Raw genomic sequence first — 17,874 nt, 5'->3', positions numbered from 1 at the left:
ACTGTTTCCCCTCAAATAAAATCAAAGCTTTTCCATAGTTCACATATGAGGTGAGTGCCTTCATCAGCGATGCAGAGCTGAAGTGGCTCCTCTCTGGATTTCTTAAAGGATGGAGAGAACAAACATCTTATTACAACATAACCCTGTTCATAGGTTTTGTTGGGAAAAGACAGCAAGTTTGAGATGCCTGATCTCATCTGTGTTTCTGCCTGGAGGGGCAGGTGGGGCCATCTCTGCCCGACTCACAGTGCCCACACACAGGTCTGGGAGCTCACTCTGCCCTGATCTTTCCCCCCTCACCTCCCTCCCGAGAAACAGGCTCCAAATAGAAGAACACACACAAACAAGGCATCACAAAACACAGCCATTATGAGACTTCAGTATGGAACAACAGTTTGTAAGAATTCCATAATAGAGCTGTCAAACCCGCTTTGTGTACCCGTGTGTTGCTCTGAACAAATGCCTTTAATCTTTAAAGGTCACGTTGGAAGTGTTCCCTCCACCCCTCCTGACACGTCCCCCCCTCCTGGAGATGGTTGCCATGCCATGGGTGAGCTGGAGACTTGCTATGGAACGGGGCAAAGTGGCTTGTTTTGATTTTAGTTTAAATATTTAGACACGATTTGCATCTCATTAACATGCTCACGGGCTCGTTACAGAAACCCATCCCAGAGCCCGGGGTGGCTTTGTTAGAGTGTCACATCCAAGCCAGTGCTGGTGTGCTGGGACAGCTGCCTCCTCTCACCTGAAAACCAGCAGCAGTTCTGCTGAGGGAGGGGGGGTTTTCCCCCTGATGTGCAGGTAATCACCCCTGTCTCCCAGGAAGAGAAGGAAAAAATTCCTTGGGAAATCCTCAGAGAGACTAAAATGCTGAGATGGAGACTCAGACATCCCAAGTTCACACCAAAAAAAAACAACCCACAGGTGTTGGATAGCACAAGCACACTGGTGACTCTGACAAACACTGCTCATGCAGAGAATGCATGTGAAACATTTTGCCAGTGTTATTTCCACCACAAAAGAATCCCATTTTTACACTGATATGTGTCACACCAGTCATGGCCAGTTCCCAAACACAAAGGCCCATCCAAGCCTTGCTTCCCATCTCCCAGGCAGGTGCAGGGATGGTACCAGTGAGTTCTGGGAGGTGTGGAGGCTCCTGAGGCACAAGCTGAGCTGCAGAGAACTCAGAGTTCTGCACAGTAACAGCAATTACAGATCACCAGGGCAAATCTGGGAGGAAAAAAAATCCAATTACCTTTATCCTCTTGGGACCACTGTACCCAAGCAAGGGTCTAACCCACCCAGACACACCAAAGGAAAGGAATTCAGCACTTCCTGACTATCACTTCATGACCTACTCTGCTTTTTCCTTGCCTCTGCCCCCCAAAACACATCCATCTAAACGAGGGAATACACTTCAGATGAATTCAACAGCAAACCCACAACTGGGGTGAGGAGTCAACCAAAAGCACAAATCCCATCCCAAATCCTTCTCCACGTGGAGAACACATTTCCTGTGCCTCTGCTGCACTGTGGGCAGCCAGCACCAGCTTTTGCACCTGCTCAGAATAACCTGCTCCCATTACATAAAAGAGGGTGGAAGGGCTGAAAACTGAAAGTCTCCTGGGAGTCTCATCTGCTTTCCAGCTCATCCTTGCCCCCAGTGATCCATCATCCCCTCTCTGGCCCTGCTCACCTGCCCAGTGGCTGGAGGTGCAGGCAGGGCTGGCTGGGGAAACCCAACAAAAATCAATATATGTTTCAGAAAGCAGGAGACAAATGGACTTGTTATCCTCTAAACTATCTTTCAGGCTCGAAAAGGAAGAAAGAATATGTACAAAAGACCCACAGACAGCCAAAAAAAAAAAAAAAGAAAAAGAAAAGAAAAAAGAAGAAAGATTATTAAAAAGTGTCCATTGAAGTGTGTCCAAATCAGAGAACAATCTCTCAAGCATCAGGAAGGGAGGAGAGGCCACGGTTCATCCCAGATACAAAACATTCCCACTCCCTGGCTCTCACAAAGGGCCTGAGAAGCAATGGGGCATTTTCTCAGTTTGGAGAATGGTTTCCAACACAATAACCTTCCATAATAGCCCAGAGATGTAAAGCTAATCAGATAAGACATATTCACAGAAATCAAACCTGAGGAAGTTGCCACCTTGACAGACTTTCCTATTGATAATTTCTTGACCTCTTTTCTTGCAGGGGATTTTACTCCCTCACATTCTCTTTCAACAGCCCCTGCTCTTGTTTCCAAGCGTTTCCCTTGGCTCCTGGATGGCTTCAGGGAGGACAAAAGTGGGGAAAAATCTTTGTTGTGAAGCCAAAACCACTGGTTTGGGGGACAGTAGAGGGTAAAGTGGCTTTGACAAGGTTCATGCAGTGAGCTGTTTTTCTGAGTTTTGTTCTTTTTAAAGGACTTCTCCTCCTTCAGGTGAATGTTAATAAGTCACATTAAAAAAAAAAGGAGTTAGTGTTCAGGAGCTTGTAGCCTGGGATTATATTAATCAATATATAATCAAGATATCTTCATGGAGCAAGATCCACAGTCAGTGCAGATCAGCACAGCTCTGTGCAAAGCCTTTTCCAATAATTTGCTGTTCCAGCTGCTATAATTAGAAACCAGCAGCTCCAGAGGAGGGTCTGGCCAAACCTGGCCCCTCCCTGACTTTCAGTGAGCTCCCCAGGAACCCTCAGGGGGCAGCAGAGGGAGGTGTCACCTTGATGGAGGGAGCAGAAAGTGTGGATGGAGTCCCAGGCAAAGCTGCAGGACCTGCCAGACCCAGAGGATGGATGGGGAGGCAGCAGAACAGGCTGGAGGAGCTGCCCTGTGCCATCAATCCCCAGGGCCCAGGTTTATACCAACTCTGACAGCAGCAAAACAGCCCATTTATCTTGCCCAGCCCTGGGGCAGCCTCGTGTCCAGCTGGGCAGGGCAGGGAGAGCAGGGGGAGGCAGCACTGCCAAACTGCTCCTGGGGGCAGCACCCAGAGAATAGGGGCCAAGAAGCATTTCTGCAGTTATTTCATCCTGTTAGAATGGGCTCAAAGCCCTTTGGAAGGCAGATCACTTAAGATATTCAGCTATAATTATATGTTACTATATATTATATAAATATTCCTTATATCTCAGTTATAATATATTATGATATTCAAGTTCTGTTCAGCTCCCTGTAGAACACACAGAACCAGGGTTGCCCCATCCCCCTGGTGAGGAGCAGATGACTTTTCTGACCCAACCACAGTGCAAAACTTTAAGGGAGTTTGCTTGAGATTGAAACAGGTATCACCCAGCATTCAGAGTTTTTAAATTGGATTTTTTTTTTTGTCCTTTGAATCAAACATTCTTATGCAAGTGTTCACCACCGAGAGCAAAGTGCAGGCAAACAGATGTCTCAGCAGTGGTGTCAGTGCTGATTTTGGTCCAAGGAACTTGGAGAGGGTCAGTTCCTTGTCCCATCCCAGGGACCAGCAGTGACAGACAGCAGGAATGCAGAGCCCACACCTTGCCTTGGGCTGCCAGATCTAATCCCACTCTTTTTTTTTTTGGTGCTCTTCATTTTGGTTCAATGAGCTTAACTCACTTTTGACAGCACAGTTAATTGCCTAAAGTGTGGAAATGAGCCTGTATCTATCTATTAAACACCACTGGGGGAAAAAAAAGATCTGTTTGTCTCAGTGAAAGCCCCAACACTTCCCCCAGCAGGTGCCAGTTTGGTCTGTGTGAACAGGTAGATTGTTCCTCAAGTGTCTGGGTGTGCATTAATATCTCACATTTACATTCCTGTTAACTTTCCAGTGCTTGGGATGACAGATGTTCATTACTCAAAGCACATCCAGCCATCCCCTCCCTTGGAATATCAGCTTGCCTCATATATATTAATTAGACTCTCCTTACAGAGCAGGGCAGAGTTTGATCCTCATTTTATAGACCAGAAACAAAGGAAGTTAAATTTCCCACCAGATCCCACAGGAGGGCTGTGGAGGAATGCAAGGCTTTCCCAAATTCCAGGCACTGCTCTGCCTGGCACTGCCTTCCTTTGGGAATTCTGGAGGGATGGCAGCACTGGGAGCAGCCAGGGAAGGACTCAGTGCCCAGGTTTGCCCCCTGTACCACACTGCCCATCTCAGGCTGCCCTGGGCACTGAGGTCCCTCCTGTCTCAGCCTCACAAACCCTTCTCCTGAGTATTGGGTCACCCTCTGATGCTTCAGCCTTTCCTGGAGCAACTGGAATTATCCAATTGTTTTGATAAGTGTCCCTTAAGCAGAATGTTTGCCTGTGGACATCTCTGAGTACTTTGCAGTGAAGTAAAAATTCAGGAGAGCCTCCCCCCTGTTCCAGAGGCAGCACATCCCCTCCTCCCCTCCAGACCTACTCTAATTCCTCCCTAATTGAAAGCCACAAAGGGCTTATCAATCCCTGCTCCAGAGCTGCAGAGCCTGGAACCCATCCTGGTAGCCCCAGCTGATGGGAGGGAAATGCCCCATAAATAAGCAAAGGGGAAGAACCATTAGCCAGCCATCTTGTAATAATAATTTTAAATGAATGTGCAGTTTATAGAGAGAGTAATTGTGAGCAAGGCCCTTCAACCCTGATGAGTGCACTGGGATAATGGGGACTCCTGCAGGTCCAGCCCTGGGTTCTCCTCCTGCTTTGACAGGAACACAAATGCAGAGGGACTGGCTGCCAGGCCTGCAGGGTGTGCAGGTAGGACAGAGCTGCCTGCTCAGGCTAAGAATAGCCAGCCCTGCCCTCCTGTGTCCCCTGGTGCCAGCCCTGGCTGGCAGATGGGAGGTGCCAGGGCAAGGGCAGCTCTGAACCCTCCTTTTATCCTGGTGAACTGAGCAGCCTCTGGCATTTATCCCAAACCCCCAGAGCCTGGACCCCAAGCCAAGAGGGACTGCTCCTGCAAATTGGCTGCTCCAACAGGACAGGCAACTTGGTCAGGGGGCTTTTGCAAGGTCCTGAGGGGCTGTAATTGCCTTCTCCCACCTCCAAGCACTTCTTTTTGGCACCACCCCCAGCCCTTCACTCGGGGTTCTGTTTCTGACACATCAGACCCCACCAGCACTGGCAGCAGCAGCTGAAGGTGCAGTCCCAGCACACCCCAGTGCCAAGGGCTTAAAATAAGTGCAAGGGGAAAGGAAAAATAAAAAAAGTCAGAAGATGAACCCTTAACAGCTTTTGGGCTGGAGCTTCCAACCAAAAGTGCTGAAGGTGACAAAATTTGGCTGCTGCTGGGCTAATAGCAGCCAGTCATGGCAGTGGGTGAAGCTCAGGAAGGGAAGATGACAGATTTTATTGCTCCCAGCCCCTGCCCTTGTCCACCTCACCATCATGTCCTTCCCACAAGCAGACTGAACAGCTCTAAGCAACAAACTGAACAACTGGAGGCATCTCCAGTTGCAGGTGAAGAGGTACAAGAATATTGCTTTACTGCTGACCTGCCCCAGAGCACGTGCACATCATAGGAAAAAACCCCAAAAGCTATGGAAAGGAGGGGCCTTTTCTGCCCCAGGGCAGCTCAAACCCCCTCTGTGCTCACCCCCCCCTGCCCAGCCCTGCTGCTGCTTTACAGACACCCCAGGAACTGTCTTGGGCAGGAAACCCCAACAGGGGCATGAGGATGAGACCAAGGGAACTGAGGAGCCTTGTATTTGCTTAATGAACTGCACAACCCATATCACTGCACTGAACAGCCCCTTTTCAGGGTGAGCAGCTTCCCCAGCCCACTGCCCTTTGCCTGACTGGATCATCCCCTGCTCTGTTTTCACAGACATTCCCCAGGCCAGAGCCATTTATGAACAGAACCCACCATCCCCTCCATCCCTTGGGTTTTCCCTTTAAAAGCTGCTTATGGGGAGAGCCCAGCAGCAGATTTTTGAGGGGCACTTAGTGCTGCTGCACAGGTGACCCCCATCCCCACCCTGCACTCCCACCTCTCTTCCCCACCCACTGCAGCAAGTTCTGCTTTCTTTTGCAGCTCCTGCTATTCCCTAAATATCCTCTTTCTCCATGGCCCCACACCGGCAGCTGGACAGAGGGATAAATCTGAGATAAAACCCATTCATACAGCTACCAGGAGACAAGGAATGAGGCTCTACCAGTGCCCCAGAGTGGGCTTTGCACTGGCCACGAGAAGTGGATCATTTCTCCTTTATTGTAGCTTTTTCTGTACTTCAAGGCTGCTATCACATCCAGCCTGTCTTCCCCACTCTAAACCACCACATTTTGCTGTATTTTTACTCCCTTCCAGCCCTCTGAGCATGCCTGGAGCTCACACCCATTAATCAGCTCTGTCCTGCAGGGAGGTGTCCAGACCCAGCTGCAGAGCAGCTGCCAAGGCCCCAGCAGCACGGACTAGGATGGGATGAGAACATCATTTTCCCTGCACAATCCACTTCTGGGCAGCATCTGCTCTTTCTGAAATCCAAACCTCTGGATCCCTGACTGTCCTCCCTCGTGCAGAAGGCCTGATACCCTACAGGAAAGGGAACCAGATGGGTCTGACACAGTCCTCTCTTGACAAACCCCTGTTGGCTTTTACTTATCTCCTCTTTTACAAACTTGCAAGAGGTTTGAGCAGAAAGCAGGTTTTCTTGCCTTTTTTTTCTGTTGATATAGTGAATTCCCAGGGCTCAGACCAGTCTCCATGGCCATTTTATGTGTGGGCACTACTGGGATATAAATAACCATCCCAAAAAGAAAAATGTGGGTTGGTTTGAACTCAGCACACTAGTTTAGCCTGGCTGGAAAAAACCCACAGGCTTTTGGAGGAAATGTGATGATAACTGGACTTTAAAGTTGTTAAAAGTAAGAAATCCTGTTCTTTAATTTAGGGCCAGTGTGACCTGACAATTAGTCAGAGGACAGGCTCCAGCTCAATTAAGACAAACAGCCCAGTGTAATGGAAATGGCAATGTGACCAACAGGAGCAACCTGAGTTATAGCCTCAATTTTCTCCATGCCTGATGGATTTGAAATAAGTTCAAAGAAGGTCAAGTGGTTGAGTTTTCATTTGCTGATCTCACACAAAGTTTTTCTATCCGTCTCTCTCCCCTTGTGAACTCCCTGGATTTGTCATCCGTGTTCTGTCTCCCAGGCCTGAAGCTCCCCCAGCTGTGTCTGGTCCAACACAGGATCTAAGGGCCCAAAACTTTCTGAGCACAGTCCAAGAAGTGTCTCTGCTCCTTCTCTGAGAGTTTTCCCCTGCCAGGTGTTCCTTGGACTTCTGCCTTTGCCATTAGTCAGCTCAGAGTGGAGAAGGGAGCAGAAAGCAAAGCCCTGAGAGTCCTTGCAGTGCTGCCCTTCAACCACCCAGCACAAAGGAGGCTCTGAAGACACCCCAGTGCACCCAAAGGAGGTTTGGGAGGCATCTGCCTCCTGTTCTCCAGCCTTCCTGGGTAACTTTGGTGGTGGCTGATCCACCTCAGCCAAATGCAGGCTGGGAGGATGGCACAGTCACCCACTGCAGAGGAGCCCTGCCCAAGCTGAAGGCTCTGTGTGCCATTCCTGGCTGGAGAACACCCCCAGTTGCATTCCAGGCCTCTTCTCATGGCTGGCAGCAGGACCCAGCCATGGTGATGTGAGAGCTGCCCTTCCCAAGCTCTGTCCCTGGCAGCAGTTCCCTTTTTACCTCCCAGACCAAGGCAGCTCCTCCCGGGTTTGTGCAAGGCAGCAGTGCCATCCAGTGGCTCCAGCCCCGAGCCCCAGGGCCCCCAGCCCCACCCCTGGGGCAAACCAGCTCCATTTCCCCTCTGATCCAAGGCAGGAATTACCCCAGTTGCTGACAGGATGAGTGCACAAGGGGCTGGGCATTGGCAGCTGCTGGTTTTGCAATAGTGTTGTGTCTTCCCCTCACTGCCCACTTGGTACCCCTGAGGTGACACCACTGATTTTGGGGAAGCATCAGGACAAGGCAAAGGGATCTCTCACCACACACAGCAGCCTGGTGAGGGCTCATTTTGCAAATGCACATTTTAACCATCCAGGCTGCACTGGCCAAGGGTCCCAGGGGATTAACCCCTCTGCCACTTTGACCTTGCCCTCATGGCCAGCCCTGACGCTGCCAAAGGTCTCCACAGCCCCTCAGGCTCCTGTGGGACATGCTGGGGGCTCACCTTTGGATTTTAACCACCTTTTCCCTTGGTTTAGGTCTGAACTCTTTGGTTCCCAAGGCAGGAATCCTGAGATTGGCCCTCTGGTCTCTCCCAGTCTCATGAACTCTGCTGCCAGCACCAGGGACCTGCAAAGCTCCATTTCCACACAACCCAAGTTATCTTTCTGAGTTCCCCACGTGACAGCTCCCACCCCTCCCTGTCCCAGCCTCCTGGGGCACCGAGGTGCTGTTTCCTGGAACACAACTGCAAAGGCTACAGAGAATTCTCCCTTTAATCCCTCTCCCTCAGATCTGAGATAACTCAATAGATAGCAAATCCCTCCCTCCTCTCTATTGCTGTTTCAAAAGAGAGGGAACTTCAAGAGAAGCAGTTACAGCATCTACTCCAGGCTGATATCTCTTGAAATACAGGTATTTTAGGTAGCACAGGCCCTTCTGGACAGCTTTTTAATGTGTGTGGGGAAAAAAAAAAAAAAGAAAAAGAGCTTCAGAATTCCAGCTGCTGCAGTCTCAGCCTGGAGAAGCTCCCACACAAGGTGCAATCTGTCCATGTCTTACCAGTAGCCAGAAAACCTAACTCCACAACCAGAGACATCTCCTTAGCTTGGAATTCCCTAAGATAAAACCCTGTTGTTCCCACCTTCTCCATGCAGAACATCAGGCAGCCATTCCACCTGCCCCAGCTCCTTTGGTTTCAAAGCACATTTTCCATAAAAATTAAAGCACTGGTTAAGTGTCTGCCCCCCCCCAGGCACACCCAGAGCATCCTCCCCATCAGGTGGGGAGGGGTTTGTGTCCTGTCTGGACCTTTGTACCCAGGCAGCAAATTTTCCTGGTGCTGCTCAATTACAACATAAATCAGCCACACCAGGCCACGAGTCTCAGAAGCTATTAATTCCTGAGGAAAGGATAATGAAAAATTTAAATTCAGGAACCTCTTCTTTTTTTAAAAGGTTTCCTGCCAAAAATCCTTCTACCTGATGGATTTTACAGTGTCACAGACGATGCTGCACACTGAGTTCCCAGGCTTTATCCGGGAACAACTGAATATTTATTTGAAAATGAAGATGTCGAAGTGCCCCACTTACAAAAATCAATTCAGCAGTGAATTCGATATTCTCAGGGTTGATGCTCTGTGCATTACAACACCCTACAGCCAGGGCTGAAGCAGGGTGAGCCCTGGGTCAGGTTACCCAGACCCCTCTGAGACTTCTGAGCTCTGTAAAACCCTGATCCACAGCCAGAGCAAGGGAACAGCAAAGGAAAACACAAATATTCATGTCTCTGACCAAAACCTCTAAACACACCCAAGCTAATTCACAGTTTGAAGCAACCCAGATTGGCATCTTTTTTTTCCCCCCCCCCCTCTCAGGGGTCTGTTGATTCCTTACATGGCATCCATGGCAGGGCAGGCAGGGGCTGTGGGATGGCAACTGCTGCCAGAGCAGAGCAAATGCAATCAGAAGGAGAAAACCAATGGAGAGAGCAAGCAGCTGGCTCCAGTTAGGGCCTTATTTTTGGAAAACATCTGCCAAGGGACTCAAAGGAGAATGGCAAAGCCCCCTGAGCACAGAGGAGCCCCAGAGCAGGCACTGGTTTGTGTTAAGAGCTGTGGGATTTGCCATGAGGGAGCTGTCAGCACACACAGAGCCCCCACATCACATGTGTCTGGGGGACAAACCCCTCGTGGGACAGAGGGACAGGGCCAGCAGGATCCCATATTCCCAGCAGACAGGGCTGGGAGGGATTGCCCAGGTCAGCTAAAGCACCCCCATGGAACAGCAGTGGGAAAAGGCACAAGGAGGCTACAAGAACACAGATCTTTTTCCAAGGAACAGCATAAAAACCTAACTTGACAGGTTACTTTTAAGTCATCTAGAAATCAAGCTATTAAAGTATTTTTTAAGAGCACCCTCAGGACTCATAAATAATAGCTAATAAGTTCAAAGAAAACATTTTTTTCCCCCTCAAGCACAAAGCAGAAACACGAAGGCAGCAGTGGGGCTGGGATCCCTCCTGCTGGCCAGGCCCTGCTAAAACCCCACTTTCATCTGCTCCACCCTGTGAGAGCTCTGCCCAGCATTCACTGCAAGAGACATCCCAGAATTACTCATTGGCTTTTTTTTTTTTCCTTTAAACTCACTCCTATGACTTGTGACATCTGTGCAAGTGTGGTTCTTAATTAATTAACTGTAGTCCTCATAATGAGAGATCTTTGCACTGTTGCTTTGGCCCTCTGCTGTTCCTCACAGGTCACAGGGAGCATCTCAGAGCCCCAGTGGGCACTCACAGCCTGTATTAGAGTTACTCTTTGAAGAGCCTAAACCTTAAATGACAAGAGCTGACCCCTGAGGCAATTACTGGCACCCTGGAACTTGGAGCAGGAGGGAGCAAGTTTTTTTTTCCAGCCACCCCAAGCACAAAAAATGACCATCATCTCTCAGCACAAACAGATGTGCAAACAGCTGGGAGCCTTCCTGACTTGGAGGAGGGATAGAAACCAAGCTCCCAAACCCCTCCACTGACTCACATCCATCTTGCTGTCACCTCCCCAGCAAGTGGCTGCTTTGTGGTGCACATTCCTTCCCCTGAGTTTACAGCCTGAGACAGGGACAAAAGGAAGGGTTTAAACCACAGTTTACTGACCAAAACCTGAGATATTTAATTTTTTACATGATTTGTTCAGGCTTGAGAAGGTGTCTCTGGTGGGCTGGTGCTTTGTCACCACCACCTCCCCCTAGTACAAGAGGTTTCTCCACAGCCTGAGGAGATACCACTCCTCAAGCCACAGCTTCTGAAGGACAACATCATCCAAAACCTTGATCCTCCTCAGGCTTAACTCCTGTCTGCAGCTCAGGGAAAGCAGGCAAAGAACAGCAACACTGCCTCCTGTCCAGAATATACGGGATTAAAAATCCAGGCTGGAATCAACCAAAACACCCCTAAAGCCACAGTGCAGCTCCCTCTCTTGGCTCAGGCCTCAAGTTTCCCTCCTAACCTGCTTTCCTCAAAGTGCTGAGCTCAGGAGGAAACACCCTGGATCTTGCCAGTGGAGAGGACCAAAACCACACCAGTGACTGCATGGAAGAGGAATCCGGGGGGAAAAGGAGCCCTTAAAAGGGAAACACTTGGAAGTGCTACTGCCTGGTGAAAAGTATCAAAGAATTAGATCATTTCAGAAATATTTACAGCCTCCCTGCACTGCTGCAGAAAAGGCTTGTGCTGCCATGTTTAATTTATTTCAGGCTTGGAAGAATAAATCTCATTAAGGGCCCAGTGCTTTCTTTCCACAAGGGGAGAAGCATGTGTTCACACTTTAGATAATTGCAAACATCCCTGGCTTTAAAAATAACCCCCCTGTGCATCAGCATGGGCTCTGAACCCAGCCAGCCAAGGGGCTCCAGCCCAGGGAACCCATGAGGATGCTGGGAATGGCACAGGAGGGGCCCAAAGGGAGCATCAGGTGGGGCAAGGAATCCCCTGAAAGGGAGAAATCCCTCCCTGTGAACATGGACACTGCTCCAGAGCAGGAGTTACTGAGGATATCAGGCCTGCTTTGCCAGCAGTGTGTGACACCCTGGCTTGGCTGCTCCTGTGGTGGCAATCCCAGTACAACCAGTGCAGGGACCCCACTGGCACATCCAGTGAGCTCCTGGCCCACAGACATGTCCTCCTCCTGCACTGACACCCCCAGCCAGCCCCTCTCTGCCCCAGAGCTGAGCAAGGAAAAAAGAGGGCAATGTTAAGCACAAGTCCAACCCTTAAATATGCTGCCAACTCCAGAGAAAAAAAAAAACCAGTTTAAGTGAGCTCATCGTGCTATTTTTCTTTATTTGTTTTACTGCACATTCACCTCTGAGTTACACATTTTACTGTTTAGGCATGTGCAGGTCAAGCCATGGAAGTATTTTCCTTCCATACCCACTTCATGGCTCTGTCCATGATTTTTACTGCAGAGAAAACCCTCCACTGTCCATTCCCCCACACAGACCAACACTCCAAGGCACAGGTGTGGTCTCTGCCAACAGAACTGAGGTAACAGAACAAAAATTGAAGTTCTACACACACACAAAGCACAGATCACCTGAGGAGACCTGGCTGAGACACTGCTGTGTGCCCTGCTTTGGAGGGGGCTCACACACAGCTCACAGAGCCCCTAAAATTACATAAACTCCATCTTAGTGGAGAGCCTGGGCACGAGGAGAGGGCTCCTGCAGTAATGAGCTCTGTGCAACACAGCTCTGGCAGCAGGGAAGCTTATTAGGAATGAGAATCTGTTGTGCTTTGAGCAGGAGTGGGATAAGTTTCCATTAAATACCCTCCCTGAAAACCATTCCGAGTGGAAAACAGCAACAGGGAGCAGAATGCACCCAGGCATCTGTCCTGTGCTATCCCACCAAAATTAAGAGGTTGGAAATGCCTTTCCCCCCCAGGTTTTATTTTAATTTTTGTGGTTATTCAGTCTGAGAGGAGCTGAGGAGACAATTTCCTGCCTTGGCAAGAGCTTGAGGAACCACAGCTTGGAGAGCCCTGGCCCAGCCTGGCATGGGAGCACACACTGCTCCAGGGAAACACGGCCCAGACACTGCAGTGGCAGTGGTACTGATAACCCAGGGCACACACATGGCTGGGAATGTCAGATGGGACAGCAAGAAACGAGGGAACATGTCCAGTGTATGACATGAAACAGCCTCGTCCCCCTCCCCAAACACCCCAATAAACTCCTGGCCCATTTCTGTTTATCCTGCTTTAACTGTGCCCCCATCCCCTTTAGTCTGACAGAGCACTGAGCCTGCTTTTCATTGTTATTCCAGTCCTGAGGGATGAGCACACTGAGGAACACAGAACCTGCTCATTTTTACTTTGAGGTCCCTCCCCAGCTCCTTAGAGATGGTTTTGTCCCTTCCCTGCCTGGCAGCTCATCCATCTCCAGTGAAAACATTAGGAGTGACTCAAAGCTGCTCTCCTTGCCCTGTGCTAAGTGCTTCTCCTGCAATTTGAGCGCTGGCAAGAGGGATAATTACAGGCAGGGAGTGAACGGTGCTGTGTTCAGGGCTCTGCTTTGTGTCCTCACCAGACCATCAAACCCAAGTAATTGCTGAAGAGAGAAGTCTCCACATGATGCCACCTTCCTGCTTCAGGCAGAGCTGCCCCTGCTCTGCTGCATTAAAGCAGATGAATGTATTTATTTCCTAGAGCTCCAGAACTCAGATCTCCTGCAATCACAACAAGCCACCCTGCAGACTCAATCTCCTCCTCACCGGTGGTGCCTCGGTGCAGATTTGACATCTTATTTCAACATCTTTGGAGAGGGGAGAGCCACTCCATCCTCTCCAGCCCATAAAGCACACACTGCTCCAAAACGTGACGTGGTTTCATGTTGTTTTTCACACTCCCAGACCCGGCAGCCACACGGGGGATTTTTGGTTTCTGTTCCTCCCCCCAGCTTGTTCCTTTAGGCACATCACAGCCCTTGGAACGTCTCCTTGCTGATTGCTCCTGCACATGTGAAAACATCCACACATTTTCCTGTCCTCCTTGTCTGCCTGTTGATGGATCTGTCCTCCTGCACAGCACAAAGAGCCCCGTGTGGTTTCCTGGACTAAAAATAAAGGAGCTGAATTAACCAGCCACCTCTGGAAGCACAGGTTTCCCTGGGATGGTGCCCATGACTGCTGATGGAGGCTTCAGGATAAGAAGCAACAAGGATCATTTTTATCCTAAAACAGGCAAACACTCAGCCAGAGCAAAAAAAAACCCCACTGCTCCAAGGAGCATTGGTGTAGCCAGGGAATGAGGTTACAACTAAAGAACAGGATGAACATGGAATTTTACATGAACTGCAGTCCAACAGCCTGCATGACACATGTTTCCTGGCAATCCCATCCCAGTAATGCTGTGATTCCTCACTGAACACACCCCTGAGTCCTTCCTGGCCCAGCCCTTGGGGCACCTTGGCTCAGTGCTCTGCCAGGGGTGCCCAGAACAGGGACAGGGGCCACCCATCACCCCCCACACCCTGTGCCCAGGCTGGGGGTAAATCTGGGAGGGATGGCACAAACCTGCAGCTGTGTGACACAGGAACTGCCTGAAGTGAGAAGCTGCAGCTGAGGAGGAGCCACATCCCTGTGGATTTAACCCCTGGCCACACACCAGGGCACGGCTGGGAAGGAGCAGGACCTGCACATGTTTCCCAAGGCACCTCATGGCAGTTCTACTGAACACCAAAAACTGATGGGCACCTGCACCACTGAAGGTTTAGCCCCCAAACTCCCCCCAGTCCAAGACAATTCCAAGCAAAACCTCAGGAATGCCAGCAGTGCCAGGGATCTGCACTCCCAAGGTGCAGAACCAGCTGGATGCACAGCCTGGACCTGGGATGCCAGCCCTGGAAAGTGCTGGTGCCCAGCCACTGCCTCATTCCAGCATCCAGAGGCTCTGCTGCCTTGGCAGGGAGACTTATCTCCACAGGCAGGAATTTAAATATAAATGGAAAGCACAAGCAATTCCACATCATGGAAAAAAACTCAGTGTGCTCAAACAGATGGGTTTTACAGCCCCAATTATTGCATTTCATTGTCTTGTGCTGGCAAAGTCCAGGCTTCATTATGCTACAAAAACAACCAGGGGCTGCTGACAGGCTGTTATTTTGCAAGGGAAGAGCAAGGGGGCAACCACAACGTGGGGCACTGTGGTCAACCCAGAGGACAATGCCCCAAGGTCACCCTGGGGCCCAGGCTGGTCAAAATCTACCTTTTGCCCACCAGAGATGCTGCAGTGAAAACCTGAATCTTTCCCAAAGGGGGGAAATAGAAGTGAATGAACCCCCATCTCTTTGCTCTCTGCACAGGAGATCCCAAGTAAAGAAGCCTGGAGGCAAAGCAGGAGCCATCTCTGGGCTGGCCTGGCTGCCTTGGGACATGCTCAGGCTTCCAAGGAACAGAGAGACACGTGTCAAAGGTGACCTGGGGAAAGCCTGTCTGGGCCAGCAGGAGGGACTCAGAGCTCCTACAGCATCAAACAGACCCATTTTTATGGCACTTTCAGGCAAAAACTAACAAGAAACCATTGCCTGCCCTTTCCTCCCAGCACCCCAGCAGTGAAGAGCCTCCCTCCAGCCTCCCAACACGCTCCCAAAGCCAGGAATTAGCACATAAATATTGCAGAGCAGCAGAGCCATCCCCTGGGACGGTGCCAGCACTTCACACACTCCTTTTATTTACAGCTTCTGCCACAATTTGTCTTCCTAAAGCTGACACTGTATTATATCTATTATTTAATGTTTTGTCTCTGTGATAGTCTGTAATTTATTCCAGGCCTTAATAACACATTAAAGCCTTATGCTGTTATTTTCTTTGCCATCGTGCTCTTCAGGAGTGCAAGCAGCAAATTCATCCACAACTTCAGAGCATCCCTGGTATATCTAAGCCTGGAATATTCACTCTCCTGACAGTGAAAAGCCCTGGTGCTCTGCAGTGGGAGAATTCCTGCTCTGGCACGGCCAGAGGAACAGAAGTGGATTAATTTCTCCTCCTATAAATGCAATTAAAGGCCCTCAGGAGGGAGTCAGTAGCAACAGAATTTTTTTACTGTCTTTGAGTGTCAAGTCTTTCTGCTTTTTCAGCATTGGATACACCACTGAGTTTCAGAAGCAACCAGAAGCCCAAGGCATTGAAATCATGAAATCATTACCTTCCAAACCAAGAGCAAATAAAACACTGAGAAACAGCAGCTTTTTCACTGAATGAGGCCTCTCATAAACATTTATTCCCATTAAAATGAGGTAAGAAACACTGATGCTCCCCTAAAACCTGAGGGCTTGAAAGTCTTCCAAACACAGATCACTGCTGATAAACACTTTTTCCTTTGGAAGGGATCCCTTCCCAGCCTTTGCTAATTTGGTCAAGACACAATTTCCAGCCTTACCTGGAATGAAGCTGAATTTCTTGCCTCCCCAAAACCCCCACAGCACCAACGTCTCAGAACTCCTGATGGTTAAAAACCAGCTCCAACTTCACAGACTGAATTTATTCTTGGCCCAAGCTGGGAGGGACCCCAACCAAACTTCCCAAAGCACAAAACACTGGGGCACAGCCCAGAGACCCCAAAAACCACCTGCCCAACACCACACCAGCACCTCCACGTGGCACAGCACCAGAAGAGCTTTGTAATTCAATTCCTCACGTTCTGCAACACTTTGGACACAAAACAGTTCAAGTTCAACCTCCACGCCCTCACCTGCGGGCAAGACGAAAGTAAAAAAAAACCACTTCAGCCCTACCTTGAGCAGATCTTCTCTCTTCCTGCAGCAAAACCAGCGAGGCCCAAACTCCCTCTACCCCTGCAGGGTGAAGCATCACAGGAGCACCTCAGGGGTGGCTCCTTCTAAAGGTCCCAGGAAGCCCCAAACCAATTATTTTAACCTCTCCCACCTGCACCTCCCACCAGCCTCCAGTCCTTCTCCAACTGGTGAAAGTGCTTGACATAATTAGCTCTTAATTGTGAGCAGCTGTACCCATTATCAGCTTAATTCCTAATTAATTGTTACAATTATTGTTGCCTTGCTTACCCTGTCTTAAGAAGTGTTTGTTCGGGAAGCAAATGTTCCACGTTAATTAACTCGCTACCAAATTTTTAACGTTTAATTAAATATTTTAAATCTGTTGCTTTATCTCCCCCATAAACAAGTAATGACTCCGGGGTCAATTAAATGTGTTTTAACCTGCATCCTGCTCTGCTGGCACAAGGCAGAGACCTTTATTGCAGAGAAGGAAAGCTGAAGATGCTTCTCATCCTCAAAAAGATGCAGCCAACAAAAGCTCTACAGGTGCATCCGTTGCATTAATCCAACATTGCCTGTGGTGTCCAGGCCCCAAAATCATCGTGTTTGCAGTAATTCAGCAAGGAATTCTTTAACAGAAAGGGACTCTTGGGTATCCTGTGCCACTGCTGGTGGGGCTGGCAAAGGGGCAGGACCAGAGAGGTTGGCAGGGATCTGCAGCACAGACATGGTACAGGGGGCACAGAGCCTGTTCCCACACCAGCTCCATGGAAAACACAAGGAGCTGGTGCTGAGCTCAGGGTGCTCCTACAGCCTTGGCTGAAAATGGGAATTTGTGCTGTCAAATAAACTGTGTCTTCTCTCTCTGACCTTCCTCGCTCTTTGTTTTTGGGTCTTCAGTCATTACCCAGTGGAAACACCAAGCACGGGGCTACAAATGTTTATAAACACTGGAAATGTGTGGAAACACCAAACACGGGGCTACAAACGTTTATAAATATTGGGGATGTGTGGAAACACCAAACACGGGGCTACAAATGTTTATAAACACTGGGGATGTGTGGAAACACCAAGCACGGGGCTACAAATGTTTATAAACATTGGGAATGTGTGGGAACACTGGAAATCCCAGTCACTGCAGCACTAGGGTGGGGACAGGCAGCACTGCCCCATCAAACCCAGCCAGAGCAGAGCACATGGATCAGAGGAAGCCCTTCTTTTTGGGGGGCACCCTCCCCATGTCCAGGAGTGCCTGTTCCCACTTCCAGAGGTGCCCCTTTGCCCGGCCACGTGCCCCCTGCTCTCCAGACCGACGTGATCCCATCCCTCTCCAAGCCAACCCCAACTCCAGGGCTGCTCTTCCCGAGCAGGGGGGACGCTGCTGATGAATATTAATTGCTTTAACATCTCGTTGTGATGAGGCCAAGCCCATTTCCCTGCTTTGGCTCGTTGCTAGGGAACTGGGAATGG

This window comes from Pseudopipra pipra, chromosome 23, assembly GCF_036250125.1.
Source record: "Pseudopipra pipra isolate bDixPip1 chromosome 23, bDixPip1.hap1, whole genome shotgun sequence".
In the NCBI taxonomy this organism is placed as follows: Eukaryota; Metazoa; Chordata; class Aves; order Passeriformes; family Pipridae; genus Pseudopipra; species Pseudopipra pipra.
This window is presented reverse-complemented; position numbering follows the sequence as displayed.